Raw genomic sequence first — 19,790 nt, forward strand, 5'->3', positions numbered from 1 at the left:
GATGGGGAAGTTGTCAGTTTACAGAACAATCATGCATAAAATACAGGATTCTTTATCCCACCCCAACTCCATCACCTCGCATTGGCATGGCACATTTGTTACAAATGTTAGCACCTTCTAATAATTGTATCATTAATGAAACTCCATGGTGTAATTTAGAGTTCACTGTTTGTGTAGCATAGTTCCAGGGACTTTTTTTGTAATTTTTATTGTTGCCATATATACAATCTAACATTTCCCCTGTTAATCATATTCAGATATATATTTCAGTGCTCACTCTTTCCTGACTCTCCATTATCAATCTGGTTGACTTAATACTCTACAGTGAACTTATTTTCCCTCTCCTCCACCCCCTCAAAGTAAAGCCATGTGCAAGTGCCTTGGGATATATATCTAACCCAGCCCCAGCCTAGAATGATTGGAGGATTATTCACTCTTGCTAATGAATAACTCCCAGGACTGCATAGTTGGGAGGATTTTAGAGATAATCTCGCCCATCTTCTCTGTTCAGAGATAAGCAAAAAAACAAGGTTGATAACAGATGAAAGGACCTGCCCAAGGACACTGCTACTTACCGACAGAAAGGAGACCAGAAGCCAGGGTATTTGGCTCTGGGGCTCTGGGGCTCTGGGGCCTGTGCTCTTTCCACTGCAACACGATTTCAGCTGAGTGTGGGCCCTGGCGAGTGCATGGAGCTCAGTAAGAGGGGTGCCTAATCAAACAGATGGCAACCTGGCTCGTGGTGGTTAAGGTGTAGTTATTAAGGAGGGCAGGCTTTTGGGAATCAGAGGACCCGGGTTCAATCGAAGCTTCACCATTTATTAACTCATGGTTGTGGCAGGCGATTTACCTTTAGTGAAACTAAAATAAACTAGAACACCTCAGTTTTCTCATCTGTAAAATGGGTCTCATAACCCTACCAATAAGCATTGGTTATTGTAGAGATTGTTTCCAGAGGTGCTCAGCAGGGTACATGGCATATAGTTAGCACTCAATAAACATAGGTTTGTATGGCTATTGTTATTTATAAAGAGGTTGCCTTACTGAGGCTGAAATTAGATTAGAGGATTGGGAATATATGGATTTTCTCCCAACCATGATTTGGCAAGGCGCTCTTTTCTTCTCAGCTAGACAGCTTTTCTGAGCAAAGGGCCCCCTTCTACTTCTCGGTCTGCAGCCTAGAATCATGAGGATGTACATGGTGATAGTTCACTCACTCTCCGAGACAAAGTGATGTGAGTTGTTAGGGTTTATTACTCCCCTAGCTCAGCCCAGGTCCATGTTCAAATGGCTGGAAACCAGAGATAATGCTTCCCTCTCTCCCTTCTCCTCCTCCTTTCCTGTCTCTGCTTTTCCTCCTTCTCTCCGTCCTCATCCTTTCCTTTTTCCTCCTATCCTTTCTGCTTCTCTCCCTCGTCCCCTCTTCCTCCTCGTCTTCAACTGCTACCACTGACCCAGCGTGGAGGAGACTAGGAAATCCTCCAACATCTTCTTTATTCTGGGTTTTATTAAAACAAATTTTCTAGCATTTGTTGAAAAGAAAATTTGTCTTCAGAGTCATGGCAGATGTGTAGCTGTATCTTGGAGAAAAGGACCTGCTGCTGGACTGACAGCCTCCAGCTGTCTCCTTTGGGGTCACGCCATCTCAGAACAGCCCCCTGTTGATGACTGAGCAATGACCATACAAGGGCTTAGCAATTTCAGCCCAGTGAGGGACGCCCTTAACGGGCAACCTCTGCTTCAGGGCTCCTTGGGTTGGTGGGGACTTTGTCAGATCCTCATCCTGGTCTGAATTCTTCCCCATGCCCCATCCTGCTTCTCTTTTTCTTTCACAGATATCCCCTGGGAAACCTTTGGCACTTCTACGTCCATCTCAGTATCTGCTGCCCAGAGAACCCAAGAAATTACGCTAAAAAGCATCACATCCCTAGGGAGCATATGTGTGGGGCACATGTGTTTCAGGAAGGGTTCAGACAGCAAGTAACATCTGAGCACCAACTATGCACTGGGCGCTGAACCAGGTGCTTTATATGTGATTTAATTTCGTCTTTGTAATGAAACTGTAATGTAGGGTTTATTATCTCTGCTCACTGTTAATGACACTAAAGCTCAGAAAGGTTAAAAAAACTTGCCTGAGGTCATCCAGATACTAAGTGGTGAAGCCATGAATTGAACCAAGTTTGATTTGAGTGTTTGTGCTGCTGTGCCCAGTGTCTAGCAAAGGGTAAGGCAGCACAGTGGGCCCTGACTTCCTTCCTGAAAGCCCCAGAAGCCAAAGGCACCTCCATCCACGCTCCGTAATTCTATCAGAGCCAGGAAAACCATTCAGTGTGCTGGGCAGGATCTAGAAATTAGAACCCCTCATTTCACTCTGCAGAGCCTTCCTGATCTCCTGCTCTGATTGACCCCTCTCCCCACATCAGATTTCAGGCAGACCAAAAGCCAACCCTACAAAAGGCAACAGTAAGATAATTATTATAAAGTAACAATAAAATAAAGTTAGCTTGTATTCAATCTGGGGGGCTCTCGGGATACATACTTCTTCATCTACACACAAACATTCACATTTCCTTGCTTAATATTTGTTCTTACATCTGCCTGGCAAAGAGCTCTCTTCCCTCCTGAGTGCTCTTGTGGTCTGTCCTCCTGCTGACCCTGAATTTCAAGGAGGAGGCAGATGCTCAGCTGCTGCTCAGCCCTCTGGCTATACTTTGAGCCTGGGAGAGACAAGCAGGTACATGCTTTTCTGCTGCGTTACAAATAGGGGAACATTAAGGAGTAACTTGGGTTGTATGTATTATGTAGTGTAGCTATATGGGGCTTGATTGTCTTCCTGTGTGTTTAGGCTCAAAGGAAATGACACATGTCATCAAGTGTTTCTTATGCTCTGTCTCCCGGGAATTTCTCTTAGAACTTTGATATATATAAATGCAAGATCTGGTTTGCAAGAGTATCATTTACTGGTGATTTCTTAGGTGCTAGGCGCAATGATAGTGCATTTTATGTGCATCTATTCTTTCAACAGATGTCGAGGTAGGTATGACCATCCCATTTTACTTATGAGCAAACAGAGGTTCAGCAATTGGCTTAAGATCACACCACTAGTTAGAGGCAGAATTAAGATTGACTTCCAAGCTTCTTCTATGCACCAAGCTTTGGGAAGAAATGGGCTTATGACACCTTAAACCTTAATGTTTGTTTGCTCTTTAAATTTTTATGGCAGTAACAGGTACAATTGTAACAGTCCCATTTTAACCATTTTCAATTCGGTGGTGTACATTACATTCACCATGTTCTGCTATCATTGTGGTCATCCATTACCAAAATTAAGGTTTAAAAATAGATATATTTTTTTTTAATCTTCATTTTATTGAGATATATTCACATACCACGCAGTCATACATAAAAATAGATATTAAAGTCATTTAATATCTGTTGTATCCTCAAAACAAAATTTAATGAGATAGACCACAATATCTTCCATCCTAAAGCACCCTTCCCTCTTATGCTTTGTATTTTCTTTCCCCAACTACGCTTTTCAAGGCCAATCTTCTGAAAGAAAATTAGTCCCGACTTCCTCATATCCCATGTTCTCCTCAGCATGCTTTGATTGGGTCTCCAGGCCTAACTCGTCACAGTCAATAGTCTTGTCAATGTCATCAGTCATGCCCATGTTGGCAAATCCATTGGACTAAATTTTATGTGTATATATGTTACCACAATAACAAAAATTTGGGGGGGGGGGATGGTGGTTAGGGGAGTCTTTTTTTTTTTTTTTTGCCCCCTTCTGCCCAAACACTACACACATAATAAACCATCAATGTAGTATCTCCCTTTCTAAATTTTTCCTTCCATGTTTATAGTGTACTTCACAACATTGGCAAAAAAAGGGTGAACAATAAACAAACTCCCCAGACTATCTGAGTTTACCTTCTAGTGTTACATATATATATATATATAAACATATAATATAAAGAAAGAGGTATATTCAGGTGCAAATATATTAGACAGCTCTTTGAATCTTTTTTTTTAAATCAATTTTATTGAGATATATTCACATACCATGCAGTCATACAAAGTGTACAGTTGTTCACAGTACCACCTATAGTTGTGCGCCCATCACCAAAATTAATTTTTGAACATTTTCGTTACCACACACACAAAAGTAATAAGAATAAAAATTAAAGTGAAAAAGAACAATTAAAGTAAAAAAGATCACTAGGTGCTTTTCTTTTTTTTTTTTTTTTGCCCCCGTTTTTCTATTCGTCCATCCACATACATTGGACAAAGGGGAGTGTGGTCCATATGGCTTTCCCAATCACATTGTCACCCCTCATAAGCTACATTTTTATACAATCATCTTCAAGATTCAAGGGTTCTAGGTTGATAGTTTCAGGTATTTACTGTTAACTATTCCAATTCATTAGAACCTAAAAAGGGTTGTCTATATTGTGTGTAAGAGTGCCCACCAGAGTGACCTCTCGGCTCCTTTTGGAATCTCTCAGCCACCGAAGCTTATTTCATTTCCTTTCACATCCCCCTTTTGGTCAAGAAGATGTTCTCTATCCCACGATGCCAGGTCCAGATATCTCCCTGGGAGTTATGTTCCACGTTGCCGGGGTATTAACACCACTGGGTAGCTCTTTGAATCTTGATTTTCTTCCTCAGTATAATCAAATCAACTTGTTTAGCTCCTATTCAACCATTTTAATGATTGTATAATACTTTAAAATATCCCATAATTTGTTTGACCATTTCCTTGATAATAAGTATTCCAGTCATTTACCATAATTTTTTTTTCCTAGTAGAAACATCCTTACACATATGTTATATTATTCTGGTTCTTTTATTTCAATGGATTAGATTACTCGAAGGACAAATTCTGGGTCAAAGGATATGTGTACATTTACATCCAGAATATATAAAGATCTGTTAAAAATTGATGAAGGAGGGACACCAAGACAGAGTAGCAACCAAGAGCCAAGCGAAAGAATTTTCAAGGAGGTTTGCATGATTAGCTGTGTCAATTGAGAAGTCCAAGACAAGTTTGACTCCTTCCTAATTCTTTCACCTAGGTACTTTTATGATTTGTTTCTTTCTCCTTAGAGTTTTGTGATTTTACTAGGATATGTCAAGGCATACGCTTTTCCTGATTAAATCAGCCTAAAACCTGGTTAATGCTTTTTAAAATCCAGTCTCAGGTTTTCTTCAGTCCAGGAAAACTTTCTTCTGTTGGTTCCTTTTTCTCTTGCCCATCCACTATTGGTTCCTTCTTCCCTTTCTCCTGCTGCTATTCACTTCAGGGTTTTAGGATCTGTCCTCTCTGCTGCTTGTCCCTTTCCACTTGCTTCCCAACTAGTTGTCTTTGCCCTGTGCTTCAAGATATTTCCTCCCTTTCTTTTTCATGGATGCCAATTTGGGTCCTGTTTCAGTTTGCTAAAGCTGGACTCTGAAAGGCTGCTGGCATCTAGGGTTCTCCGTCATGTGAGAAGGCACATGGCCACATCTGCTGGTCCTTCTCTCCTGAGTTTCATTGCCTTTAGTTCTCTGGCTCCAGTGGCTTCCTCTCTCTGAGGTTCTGCGGATCCTTGCTTTCTTCTCTGGGGCTTTTTCTCTCTCACCATAATAAATTAAAAAAAAAAGAAAAAGAAAAAGAAACAGAAAAGAACTGTACAATACAAAGAATAAACTCTAATGTAAACTATAGACTTTAGTTAATAATATAATTATGATAATATTGGTCCATCACTAGTGTTCTAGTTTGCTAATGCTGCGGAATGCAAAACACCAGAGATGGATTGGCTTTTATAAAAAGGGGGTTTATTTTGCTACACAGTGCCAGTCTTAAGGCCACAAAGTGTCCAAGGGAACACATCAGCAAACGGGCACCTTCACCGGAGGATGGCCAATGGCGTCCGGAAAACCTCTGTTAGCTGGGAAGGTAGCCAGCGTCTGCTCCAAAGCTCCGGCCTCAAAACGGCTTTCTCCCAGGACGTTCCTCTCTAGCAAGCTTGCTCCTCTTCAAAACATCACTCCCAGCTGCACTCCGTTTCCTCTCTCTGAATCAGCTCATTTATATAGCTCCACTGATCAAGGCCCACCCTGAATGGGCGGGGCCACACCTCCATGAGAACATCTCATCAGAATCATCTCCCACAGCTGGGTGGGGCACACTCCAAGCAAATCCAACCAGCACCAAGACTTCTGCCCCACAAAACTACAAAGATAATGGCATCTGGGGGACACAATACATTCAAACCGGCACAACTAGTAACAAATATACCACATTAATACAAAATGTTAATAATAGGGAAAACTGTGGGGGAGGCAGTAAATGGGAACTCTGTCCTTTCTGCATGAGTCTTCTATAAACCTACAACTGCTCTAAAAAATAAAAATTAAATTAAATCCATTGGACTTCTTTTTCTCTCTCTCCTCATCTTTTTTGGGTTTTTAAGAATATTTTCCCAGCTGATCCCACCCTCCTTCCAGTAAGACTCTCCCCCTTTGGATGTTGGGACACCACACGCTCTTGATTTCCTTTCATCTTTCTTGCCACTCCTCTGTATCCTTCATGGAATCTTTATAACTGCAGGTGGCACAGGTTACTAGCTCTGTTTGCAATCACCGTTCCTTCCTCTTTCCTTACAAATAAAACCCCACTGTTATTCAGGGCTCCAATGTGCCCAGCTATAAAGACTTCCTTTTCTGGATTCACTTGGAGTCAGGGGTGGATATATATTTTAGTTCTGGCCAATGAAGAAGTGGATTGAGTAACGTCTCCCAGGAAAGCTTTGGTTTTCTTGATTAAATGGTGCTGACTTGCCTTTTGCCTCTTCCTGCCTGCCTGCAATGTGGTTGTGAACCTAACGGTGCAAAGACCATCTCGAAAGCTTGAAGACACAAGCATAAGGATAAAAGTCCATAAGCAAAGATGGCAGAAGAGAAGGAATCTGGGTCTCCAAAAGTATAATTGACCAGCTGCACCAACCTTGGGCTGCCTGGCTCCAGACGTCCTGTTATGTGAGAAGAATGAACCCCTGTGTGTTTGAGACACTCTGGTAGAGTTTCCTGTTATCTGTCATCAAATACATTTCCAAGTGATACATCACCTGGATTCTGAATCTTGAAAACACCCAGGAATTCGTCCTTGGGGCCTCTTCTTTTACCTTTTAATGCTGTCACTAGGTGACTCTATGGATTCCCTTAGCTTGAAATAATAATTACATCCTGAGGATATACACATGTTTGCCTCTAGCCAAAATTACTTGGCACCTACATTTCAATGTCATAGATTTCTAGGTGTTGTAGATTCTTCCCCATCTCACACATCTGGGCCAATAGAAAGTCCTGTATTCTCTGCCTCTTAAAAATATTAATGATCAATTCACTTCTCTCCATCCCCAGGATTGCCACCTTAGAGCAAGACACATAGTAGGAAAACCATCTACCCACACACATAACTTGGAAGCTGAGGACAGAAAGGAACCATACTTGCAGAGCTAACTGTCTATATTAACATGACTTTACCACTCCTTTGTCTTCATTAGCATGATAACTATTCCAGGAGACATTTGCCCAGACAAGTTACCTGGATTGTTGATTACAGGAACTTCCTGAAAGATCCACCACAATTTCAATGTAAAGCATCACCAGATATTTTCTGCCCAAAGATTTTCTGAAGCCCTCGCCTCAAAATTCTTGCCTATTTCCAACAATCCCAAACAGTTGTGACAGGGTCCTGAATCCTAATCAAGCTTCTGCATCAAAAGACCTGCTTTAAACCAAACTCAATTCTCAATAAAATCCACTCTTGCCTCCCCTCCACCCCATGACACTGCCAAAACTCTGTCAAGGTGGTGTTCCTTTTCACCACAAAAAGCAATAAACAGCTTTGTCTTATCCACAGGGTTGAGTGGGTGATATTTGGGGAGTCAGGTTTTGACAGGGCCCTCATCATCTCCCCAGGACTACTTGACAACTTCCTTATTGGTCTTGTATATTTCTATCCCTGCAGTCCTCAAATCTATTCTCCAGATAATAGCCAGAGGAATCCTTTTAAAAAAATCTCATATTGGACCTCATTATTTCCCAGCTCAAAATCCTCTGTCAGCTCAGCCTCACTTCTGATTCCAGCTGGGGGAGTTTGAGCCAAATGACAAACAGTCCCACTTCCCTTCCGTCAGACATTCTGTGCACTTCTCAGGAGGTGGCAGTGGGTGAAGTCCCAGTTGCTTTTGTTTTAAGTGGCGACCTTACATTGATTTTTCCTCCTTTCCTGTCTTACTCTCTTGGTCTCCCCTCTTTCCTGGGATCATTCCAAGCAAATAACCTGAAAACACAAGTTTTTGTTTCTGGCTCTGCTGTCTGGGGGAACCCAAGCTCAGGAACCCTATCATGGCTTTCCTTTTCACTTGGAATAATCCATATTCTGTCCTAAATCCCTGCTCACCTTTTGTAGCTCATCTTATTCTATTCTTCCCATCTTCTACCATACAATAGGCACATTGAACTTTCCTAGTTTCTTGAATACGTGCAAAAGTCAAAACCCCAGTTCTTAGATCTCAGCTGGAATTTGTCCTGGCTGGATAACCAGGGACAGCTACCTGTGGATTAAGTAGGTGCACCTGGGAGACTGGGCTCAGCCCCTGAGAGTGCTAGGAGAGCTGGGAATGAAAGGAAAGGAGGAAAGGTGCACCCAGACACCCTACAGCAGGGACAGGGACTACCTCTTCCCCTTCTCCAGGGGTCTCTCTGTGGAGATCCTGCCAATCCAGTCCATTAGAGTTGAGATTCTCCTTGGAGCAGGAAGCTAAGTTGACAAGGTTGATTACTGGTGTTCCTTTCCCAGAAAACTGTGCAAAAGCCCCTTCCCTCTCGTACCAGCTGGATCCTTTCACCCCCTTCCATTCCATCACAACAACCTTGTCTCAGATATCTATTTCAATTAATCACATCATAACTTGGAAATGGCACTTACATTCCACTATGCTTCATGTGGTTTGAGAGATATCCTAAACCTCCCTGATGAAGACTTTGTTGATTTCCTAGTTTCATTAGTGACATCTCTTTTTCCAATTGGTTTGTGTCATATTAACCCCCTGTTGTCAAATTAATACAGCTCCTTCTAGAATACTGGGAAAATACAGAAGGGTGCAAAGAAGTGAGCAAACGTACCATGATTCCACTGGAAGAAGAGTGTTATATGTCCATAGACCTTTTTCTTTGCATTGTTTCCCTATACATAAAAGCACCAGCATACTTCAAAACTGTCCTCCAGCCTGTGTGACATCCACAGATGATTGCCTGCATCAGGACCTGGCCAGGCAGTCTACTAATGGGGAGGCACATGACTTAACAGGCCCAATCAGAGTCCTTCCCTGGGAAGGCTACATTCTCTCTGGGAGAAGAAAGCTTCCTTTTTCTACTGGAGTTGCTAGGCTGGAATGTGGGATGACTGGCAGTATTGGTGGACATTTTTCTTACCTGTGAAAGAAGCCCATTGCAGAAAGAGAATGAAAACAACATACAGGATAAAGTGGGCGTCCATACATTCACAGTTTATGGGCGCCAATAAATTCCTTTTTCTTAAAGTAGCTTTAATTGGGTTTCTAATATTTGAGCCAAGCAAGTCTTGATTGATGAATTGCTTGCACATATCACCTCATTTAATCCTTCAACAATTCTGTGAGGTGCATTTTAGCCTTGTGTGCCGATAAGCAAACCGAGATTTAGGGAGGTTAAATATCTTATTTAGAATCACCTGGGCAGAAAGTTTATCTGACTCAAAAGCTAAATTCTGATTATTTTCCACTTTCTTACATTCTATTTTTTATTATTAAAATAATCCGTTTTTTCCCCTCTGTATGAGGTCTGGCTTGAATGTACAAATAAATCAACTGATGATGAGTGTGAACATGTTTCTATTTATAGAATTATTGACTCCTACATATGCAGGACTTCAGAAGCTAAATATTCTACACCCCTATTTATAGGAGCCCATAGACATAAAAAAACTTGCTACTTATTTTTCCCTTGCCTCATATCCTCCATGGCTCCTCTCCACGACAAACAGAATAAACTGGAAACAGGGCCTGTAAGACTTTTTAGGACCTACCTTTTCAGGCTTTGTTCCCTTCAGTTTATTCCTTCCTTTTGTGGCTCTAGTAATGGCAAATTCCTTGTTATCCCTCTGTGGACACCATATTGTTTTATGTCCTGATGGCTTTGCCATGCAGGTTTCCCCCAGTTCACTCCTACCCAGGTAGCAGCCCCCCTGGTGCCTTCCCCCAACCCCAGCTTGCTCTAAGCCTCCATACTCCACAGGACACAGTGAATCCATACATAGCAATTCCCCTGAATATTGAAATTAGCAGAATCCCCCAAATTATAGTTCCCTTTAGGTCAGAAATCATGCCATCATTATTTTTATCAGCCCTGTACCCCACTCAGAGTCCGACACATGATAGACACTGCATTAATATTTATTAAAACTAAACTGAGTTGCTTTTACTCATAAGTCAATGGAAAAATCAGGACTGTTATTGTGTTTTTCTCTACTCTGGCACACTGCATTAAAAAATATATATTTTATTTTTGTCTCAAAGTTCAACTAAGATTACTAAAATTTGTCGTGGCTCTTTTCCCCATGGTTCAGTTCCTGGGTTGTTTCTCTTTTTTTGAGAAATGGCTATGTCCTCCTTAACCCTATAGCCTGTCTCATGCGGTTTCCTTTTCAGGCATGTACTGTCCATGACGGGAATCACGCTTATGTTTCTGGGCATTTCTAATTGATTTACAACACAGTTGAGGTCGACGGAGCACACACACAGATGGGGAGCATCAGAAATTAGTAAAGGGGTTCCAGAAATTTTAATCATTATTTTGAGGAAACTATCATAGTATTTCTTTGTGAGCAGTTATGTTTTAGAGCAGACAGATCTTATTACAAATTCCCCCCATTTTTTTCTCTTCATATGTCAAAAGCTAACAGAAGCTAGAACATGGGGATATACTCACCCTGATTACTGACCAAAAATATCCCTTCTTTCCTAAAACCCCACCATGCTATACATTTCTAGAAAATGCCCATGATACTGAGCTCAGACTTCAAAAGCCATGGTGGCAAGAACTTGTAAAATAAGCACACAGTCTGAATGCCAAAAAATCACTGAAATATCAGTTTAATTTCAAGTAATTAAATGTGTAATTCATGTTTTAAAATAATTGATTGCTATTGGAAACATTCAAAAATTAAAAATAAGGGAAAGAGATCACTAATTTCAACTAAAAATAGAGAAAACAAATTAGAATCTAAAAGTTACGTTGTGTGATTTGGTACATATTCAGGGGGCAAGAATCACCTCCCCAATTTAAAACCCTCAGAACCTATTAGAAATGGATGATTTATCACTGTTTCACTTTTTAACTATTACTATTAATTCAAACAGGTAAAAATTACAATTAAGGAATGAAATATGGATGTGCTATACAAATATGGATGATTGAAAAATAATTTTGATAGGGAGAAAGACTTTCTAAACATGACACAAAAGGTGCATGCTAACGAAAAACTTCTGTATGGAAAAAAAATCACTATAAACAAAATACAAAGACAAACTTGGAAAACATTTTCCAAAGTATATGACAAACATATGGTTAATATCTATAACACATAAAGAACTCTTTATTAGTCAATAAGAAAAAGCATAAAAGAACAAAATGGCAAAGGATATAAACAGGCAATTCACAAAAGAATACAAAGAAATAGCCAATAATAATCTCATTTATATAGTCACTAGTGAAGGAAATGATTTTACTAATAAAGAATGCAAATGAAATGACAGATTATATCTATCCTATTGCCAAAGAAGAAAAATTGACAACAATTGGTAAGGAAGTAGGGAAACAGATACCATCATGTATTTATTGATTATAATTTAAACCTATCTAAACTTTCTGGATCCCTGTTGTACCATATACACCAAAATTTAAAACATCCCTTCTCAATTGAGCCTCCTTCCCCCAGGTTTTGTAAATTATTTTCTCACAAGTGCAAAGATATATGCACCTGGGTGCTTACTGTATTATTTTAATTTTATTCTGTTTTGATTTTTAAAAAACTTTTCATGTACCTAATTTCAAGGGTCAAAGAGTTCTACAAAGCTTATTACCAAAAACAGCAACCCCTAATTATCTCTTTCCATTTCCTATTCCCCAGACACTTTCAACACTTTTAGTTGATTCTTTGAGTACTTATTTTCATAATTTTAAATTACAAGTTATATGCCTACTTCTTGATTTCTCAATTTTAGCAATGACCAATTGATTTCCCAACAGGAAGTGAGCCCCTACCTCTCTCCCACTGCCTAACCTACAACATACACACTTTCTGCTCCCCCCAAAAAATATGTTTTTTTCGCTCCCCCAATATGTTATTTACTATCATTTAGTTTGGTTCAATATGCAGTATGTACTTGATCTAGTGACAATAAATTACGCAGTATGTACTTTTTGTTACTATGTAAATGCTAATCATAAATTAGCCATATGGTATAATGTGATTAATTTTCATTCCTTTTCCAAACTTTGTTTTCCTTGTTAATAATTACCTTTTTGTTTTGTTTTTGGGTGTGCCATCTTCTATGTACTTATCATCACTTTGTCTCAAACTTTCTTCCATTCATGCAAGTTAGCAACTTGAGGGAATCTAAAAGTTATATAGTGAACATTTTTGGAGGAAATAATGGGGTACCCCAGAACATGGGGCAGCAGATATTGATCAAGCTGGTAAGGGTCTATTGTAGACAATACAGAGGTTCAGAGTGTACTTTGAATGCCAGCTCCTCCACTTTCAAGCTGTCAAATAATTTCATCTCTGAGAGCTTTACTTTCTTTATCTGAAAGGTGGGATTATAGTATTGCCTATGTTGTAGTTATATTTTAAGGAATAATGCTTAAATGAGTAGTGATGTTCAGCACATAGTAAATAATTAAGTGCTGTTTTTTTGTTTGTTTTTATTCTATGAAAGTAAAAGTAGTAGGAACTCAAGAGGCTAATCTCCATCCTGAAATGTATTACCTAGTTGTTCCCTTACATTTTTTTTCCTGAATAAGCAACACATTTTCATTGGTACAAAATTTTGGAAAGTGCTTTAAAGTTGAAAGAAGCACAAAAGAAAATTCCCCACAATTCCACTATGCAGAGGAAACTGCTGTTAACTTTTTGACATATTTTGTACCATTTTTTCCTATATAATTTTTTTAATTCACTGTGATTATGATTACAGCATTTTGAATTCTGCATTTTGTTTTTGTTTGACATATCATAAACACTTCCGCATATCATTAAAAAATCTTTATCAGCAGATTTTAAAATGAAAACTGCACAGTACTCAACTGTATTGTTATAGGGCAACCAACCAATCAGCACCATTTTCCTAAGTCTGAAGGGGTTCTCTGGGGAAATATAACTTTCTGGAAAGTCCTGGGCAAACCAGGATAAACTGGTCACTCCACTTTTACAAACCCCTATAATTGGATAATTAGGTTGTTTCCATTTTTTCAGCCTACAGATAGCACTGATATGGATGTTTTTAGCACTTGATGTTTTTTCAAATTGCTTTATAATATCTGCCCTCTTCTAACTTCTCGAGGGTAAAGGCATGATCTTTTGGTTTACATTTTTCTGTTTAAACTAAAGAGCCTGGAACAGTTCATAAATATGGTAACAATCAACCCACTTTGGGTGAAAATGGAAGAGAAGTAAAACCAGAAGCCGAGCAACATGCGCGGAACCGTGTAGAAGCAGAGAGCTTCCAAATTAATTGGTATTTCCATTCTCTCCTTTGTTCACAGCCCTTTCTGAATAGGATCCTTTAGAGATGTACTTCACAAGCAGATGATGAAAGAACTTTCATCATTCCAGGATACTCTAAGAGGTGCTTCATTTCTGTCCTTGTTCTTAAAGTGGCTTTTTCTGAAATAAGAACAAAAACTAATCAAAATCCTTTTTCAGACTGTTTAAGGCTCTAAAATGATGTATGGCATTTTTTTTTTTCTTCTGGTTGTTCTCTCCACACCCGATTAATTATGAAGACTCCCTAAATATTACTGGTTTTGTGGGTATTTCATGAGTGGCCATAAATTGATGGCTCCCATGGGTACACTGACCATATTTCAGAAGCTTTTATCAAGGCAGCAGTGATAGACATTTCCATTCAGATCAATTTTATAAACACCCTATTGCTTTTTCTGAGTACATTTGAGGCTACTCCTGCTCACATTCTTGGATAATGTATCTTAAAAAAAAAAGAAAGTAATATGTTGGGCCTGTCTTTGGTGAAAACACTAGAGGAATAGACAAAGAGGGGCTATTATTCCTGATGCTTGTTTCCCAATTAATCAACAGTGAAAATCTTGCCCTTTTCTCACCCCACTCTTAAGCTGGGAGACCACCTCGGGTCACACACTTTGATATTTGAATCAGGTTACCTCTCTGATATTTACGTATATAGAAATACTACAGAAACACAATTTGACCTCAGGGGTCTGGTTTAACTTTTAAATATAATATTAAAGCTGGAAGGTAATTCAAGAGGGGTGGTCAAGACTTTCTCCCAGGACATCTGAGGGCATAAATCATCCAGGGCACAGGACGTCCATCCTATCTATTTTTAATCTTCTCCAGCAAAGAGGTAATACAACTTTCCTTAGTTTTCCATTCTAGTGTTAAATGACCATTACAATTAATAGATCTTCTCTTTGAGTCTTTCTACCATCTTTATAGAGTTTAAAGTTTTTCCTGGTGTATTAATTTTTTTTTAAAGTTATACTTTGGTAACGTTGGAATGGAGTTACTAATAAAAATTTGGGGAGAAGGCAAGAGTAACAAAAACATTTGGGAGACATATTAGTTATCTTATGCTTTGACTTAGAATATAGTGACTTGGATTTCAATCTCCAGAGGACAATTATAAATTAAAGCTTTAATTGTTTAAGAATTCTTGCCATTATTTGAAATGTGCATGTTAAACATACATGATTGGTAGAGACAAAGAAAACATTGTATGAGGAATGGATGCCAAGAGTGCATGGCCTCTCACAAGGTCAATTATGTTTTAAAAGCAACAGAATATTTTTATAACATGTTCTTCTAATACTCACTGGCAGAGCCAATTCAGGATGTGCAAAGGGAGTTCCAAAAAATCAGTTGTATTATTACAATTTGTCCCCAAATGGATCATGTAATATCTTTTGTCTAATTCAGATTGTTGGGGAAAATGCCTTAGTCCCTGCTGATTAAACTAATAAGCATTAATCAATAGTAATTGGTGTGATGATCAAGATCCCATTGCTTCCTCAGGAGGAAGAGGTAAGCATCTCTCTCCTATACACAGATCAACACTATCTTCCAGGTTGAACTCAATGTAAACTCCTGTTTTGTGTGGTCAGGACAAACAATATTAGAGTTCCAGGTGAATCTATGGAATTCTTTACAGTAATATTTATCTAATCACATGCCCTATAGAGTTATTTATGATTGCAGTGGTGTCCATCTATGAAATTCACAGTAACCACCAGACCTGTGAGTGAGGCCATCTTTGACCCTCCAGCCCCAGTCTAGGAATCCACGTGAGTAACCCACGTGAGCAGCAGAAGAGCCTCCAGGCTGAGCCTAGCCCAAATTGCTGATTCACAGAATTGGGAGCAAATAACATGGTTGCCATTTCAAACCACTAGGTTTTGAGGAGGTTTGCTATGCAGCAATAGGAAACTGATACAGAGCATTCCAGGCAGAGGGGAAAGCCTGGGGGAAAGTTCTCTGAGAGAAGGGAACATAGCTAAGTAAGATGGACTGGAAACAAGCTGATATAGTTGGAAGGGACACAGGAAAGAGCAGGTGTTGCTCAATGAGACTGAAGAGACAGAGGCCATGCAAGTCGAACCCGTGAAGAGGACTGTGTTTTATCTTAGCTGCAGATCACTCTGACCACAGTGTGGAAGATGATATGAAGGGCTGAAGGACTGGATGCCATTAGAGCCAGAGGGAAGCTATTGCAGAAGTCTAGATAAGAAACAATAGTGACGGGACTTGAGTCATGGTGATTTGGAGAGAAATAGAGAGTGAATGAAAAGTTTAGAGGGTAAAAACAACAGGACTTTACGATGGATGGGAAGGTGTTAGGGTGGAGAGGTTTGTGAGGAGTTGGACAGCAGCTTGTACCACTAGATAAAATGGTGGCTTCTTTAACCAAAGATGGAATCACTGGAAGAGTTCAGTGGGGATGACGGTCATGAGAACCAAGACATTTGGTTCTGAGCCTGTTGAGTTTGAGGTTCCTTTTAGATATCCAAAAGCAGATTCCAAGTAGGCAGTTGGAGGTGATTGGTAATTGAATCATGCCCCACATAAAAGACACGTTCAAGACTTAATGAATCCATTTGTCAATAGGACAATTGAAGATATTATTATTAGTCATGGTGTGGACCCACTTGTGAATAGGATGTTCAAAGGCCCTGTTTAGATGAGGCCGAAGTGAATCAGGGTGGGCCTTAATCCATATGACTGAAGTCCTTATGAGCAAAGAAATTTGGCACAGGAGTCAGTAGACGCTAGAAGTCAGCAGAAACCAGAGAATGAAGCAGATTACCATGTGACCGCAGTAGAGAAGCAAGCCAAGGAATCCCAGGGATTATGGCAAGCCAGTAACAGAATGGGAGAAAGCATGGCCAGTAACAGAATGGGAGAAAGCATGGTTTTGGACTTCTAGTCTCCAAAACCATGGAACAATAAATTCTTGCTTGCTTAAGCCAACCAGTGTGTGGTATTTGTCATAGCAGCCCCGGCAAACTAAGATAGACGTATATGTCTGGAGCTCAAAGGAGATGTATTCTTTAGGGAACACATGTCTATCTCCCAAAAATTTGGATGGAAATTTTTATCTTAATTTTTGTGGAGGATATTCAAACCTAAAGGAAAGTTGAAAGAAGGTTACATTGAACAAACACAAACCATTCTCCTAGATCCACCAATTTTTAACATTTTGCCACATTGGCTTTATTTTGTTCTTTCTATATAATTACACATATTTTTGCTAAATCATCTGAAAGTATGTTGCAGACATCATAACAATCTACCCTCTCTCCCCTCTCCCCACCAATACTTTATCCTGCATCTCCTAAGAAAAGGGACATTCTCCTACCTAAGCATAACATCATTATCGCAACCAAGGAAATTAACATTAATTCAATACAGTCCGTATTAAATTTCCCCAGTTGTCCCCCAAATATATTCAACATACCTTTTACAGCTTTTTTCTGCTCTGATTTAGAATCCACTCAAGGTTTACACATTATATTTGATGTTTGATGTTTCTGATTGATTTGTATTTATTTATTTATTTATTTATTTTTGGTTCCCATACAAAACATTGCCAGAGAAGTGAGTTTTGGTCCTCATCTTCCTTTTCTCTGTGTCCTGGGTTAATCTGGATGTAATGTTAATTCATAGCTTTGTTTGCTATTAGCAACTATACACAACCAATCACAAATATTTTTTGGTGAGATATTTTGAATACCTTTTGGAAAAAGGCATTTCTAAGCTTGTGGTAGTCTTGTTCTTGCTACTTTCAATGGTTACAACCCCTCCATTGAGATTACCTGCTTTTTCATTAACTTTGGTTCTTGAAGAAACTGCTCAAAATTGGCAGCATCCACGATTCCATCTTCTACATGGTGGGTACATACAAGGGTGAACTTCAGAACCTCCTTTTTTTTTTCTCGCCACAAGTTTTTCACGGGCGCCATGGCAGCAATGGAGGCAGATAGGTTCTGATTGATTTTCAAAATCAAAATGAATTCAAATAAGTTATTTCTGCCCGCGATTGAGAATCTTTTTGTGAACATCATGGGTTTCCCTGCAATAGTTGTGCCTTGGGCTTGGAAATAAATGCATTTTTATGTTAGAGTGGAAAGAGACTGAGCTAAGCAGTAAACATTCTAGATTCCAGGTCTTGTCCTGCCACTAATTATCTGCACAAACTCACAGAAGTCACTTACTTTGTTCTCTGGGCCTCATTCTATTACCCGTAAAAGTGGTGTCGTATGGTAAGAAGAAAGTAAGTGTCTGAAGATCTAATTCCACTCTTGCTTCTGTACTAATTGTGTGACCTTGAGCAAACTCTACTTTTTCATTCATCTATGAATTGATTTGATAAATTTGCATTAAGTGCTTACCAGGTGTCCTTGTGAATAAGACAGACCCCACCCCTGTCCTCACAGAGCTTAAGGTGTAGTTTATGAGGCAGACAGGACCACAAATAGTTATACAAGAAAATAATTAATTTCAAGCCTGGTGAGTGCTCTGAAGAGAAGAGCTGTGATGAGAATAACAGCAAAGACTAATCTAGATTGGAAGTGGTTGGGGTGGAGAAGAGAAATGGAAAATCCAAGAAAGGGTCTTGAGGAACTGACTTAAGTGAAGTCAAGACAGAGGACTAGGCATTGGCCAAGTGACGTGTGGGGAGATTCCCCTCTGTTAGAGCTAGTTTTTCTTTCTTTTTCTCCTTCTCTCTTTCTTTCTTTATTCCTGCCTTCCTTTTTTTTTTCAATTTAGTTTTATTGAAATATATTCACATACCCTACAATCATCCACAGTGTACAATCAATTGTTCATGGTACCATCATATAGTTGTGCATTCATCACCAAAATCAATTTTTGAACATTTAATTTTTCATTTAATTTTTGTTCACATTTTTCTACCCATCCATCCATATACTGGATGGAGGGAATGTGAACCACAAGGTTTTCACAATCACACAATCACCCCATGTAAGCTACATAGTTATACAATCGTCTTCAAGAATCAAGGGTTGTAGTTCAACAGTTTCAGGTATTTCCTTCTAGCCACTCCAATACACTAAAAACTAAAAAGGGATATCTATATTATGCATAAGAACAACCTCCAGAGTGACCTCTTGACTCCATTTGAAGTCCCCAGCCACTGAAACTTTATTTTGTATCATTTCTCTTCCCCATTTTGGTCAAGACACCCCTGGGAGTCATGTCCCACATTGCCAGGGAGATTTTCACCCCTGGGAGTCATGTCCCATGTATGGCGGGAGGGCAGTGAGTTCACCTACTAAGTGAGCTTAGAGAGAGAGGCCACGTTTGAGCAACAAGAGAGGTTCTTTGGAGGAGACTCTTAGGCACAATTATAAGTAGGCTTAGCCTTTCCTTTGCAGTAACAAGCTTCACAAGGGCAAGGCCCAAGATCAAGGGCTCAACCTTCTAATTAGTAGTCCCAACCTTTCTTTTTTCTCAATTTAGAAAAAGTAAAATGTATGTGGTAGAGAGTGATAGGGGCCCCTCCATAGATGCTCTCTACCCTTCTTCCTTGTCATAGAATCCCATTGTCACATAATAAGACTACATTTCAAAAAATCTTCCAGTAAGCTTTGCAGCTACTTATGGCCTTGTGATTAACACTGGTCAGTGGAAATGCGACTCCTGGGATGCATCTTTCAAAAGGGGTGATGTGTGTCTTCTTCACGCCGTTCTCTGTCGTGCAACTTGTAGCAACAGCTGGGTGTGTATTCAGGGCAACATCTAGGGGTGGCAGAATGGCGACTGGAGCACCCACTGTTCCTACCTCCCTATAGTTTCTCTGAGATAGAAATAAACTACTGTCATGTTTAAGTCATTTTGGGGGGAGGTGGATCACTGTTATTTGCAGGTGAACTTATATGCTAACCAATACTGTAAAACACTCAAACTAAATAAAATAGAA

General features: G+C 39.5%; 1 pseudogene; it reads right to left on the bottom strand.

Annotated features, from left to right (window-relative positions):
* LOC119540832 overlaps window positions 1-17,808 on the bottom strand; it is a 41,544-nt pseudogene extending 23,736 nt beyond the window's left edge.
* Window positions 17,809-19,790: the final 1,982 nt, after the last annotated feature.

This window comes from Choloepus didactylus, chromosome 7 (assembly GCF_015220235.1).
Source record: "Choloepus didactylus isolate mChoDid1 chromosome 7, mChoDid1.pri, whole genome shotgun sequence".
Classification (NCBI taxonomy): Eukaryota; Metazoa; Chordata; class Mammalia; order Pilosa; family Megalonychidae; genus Choloepus; species Choloepus didactylus.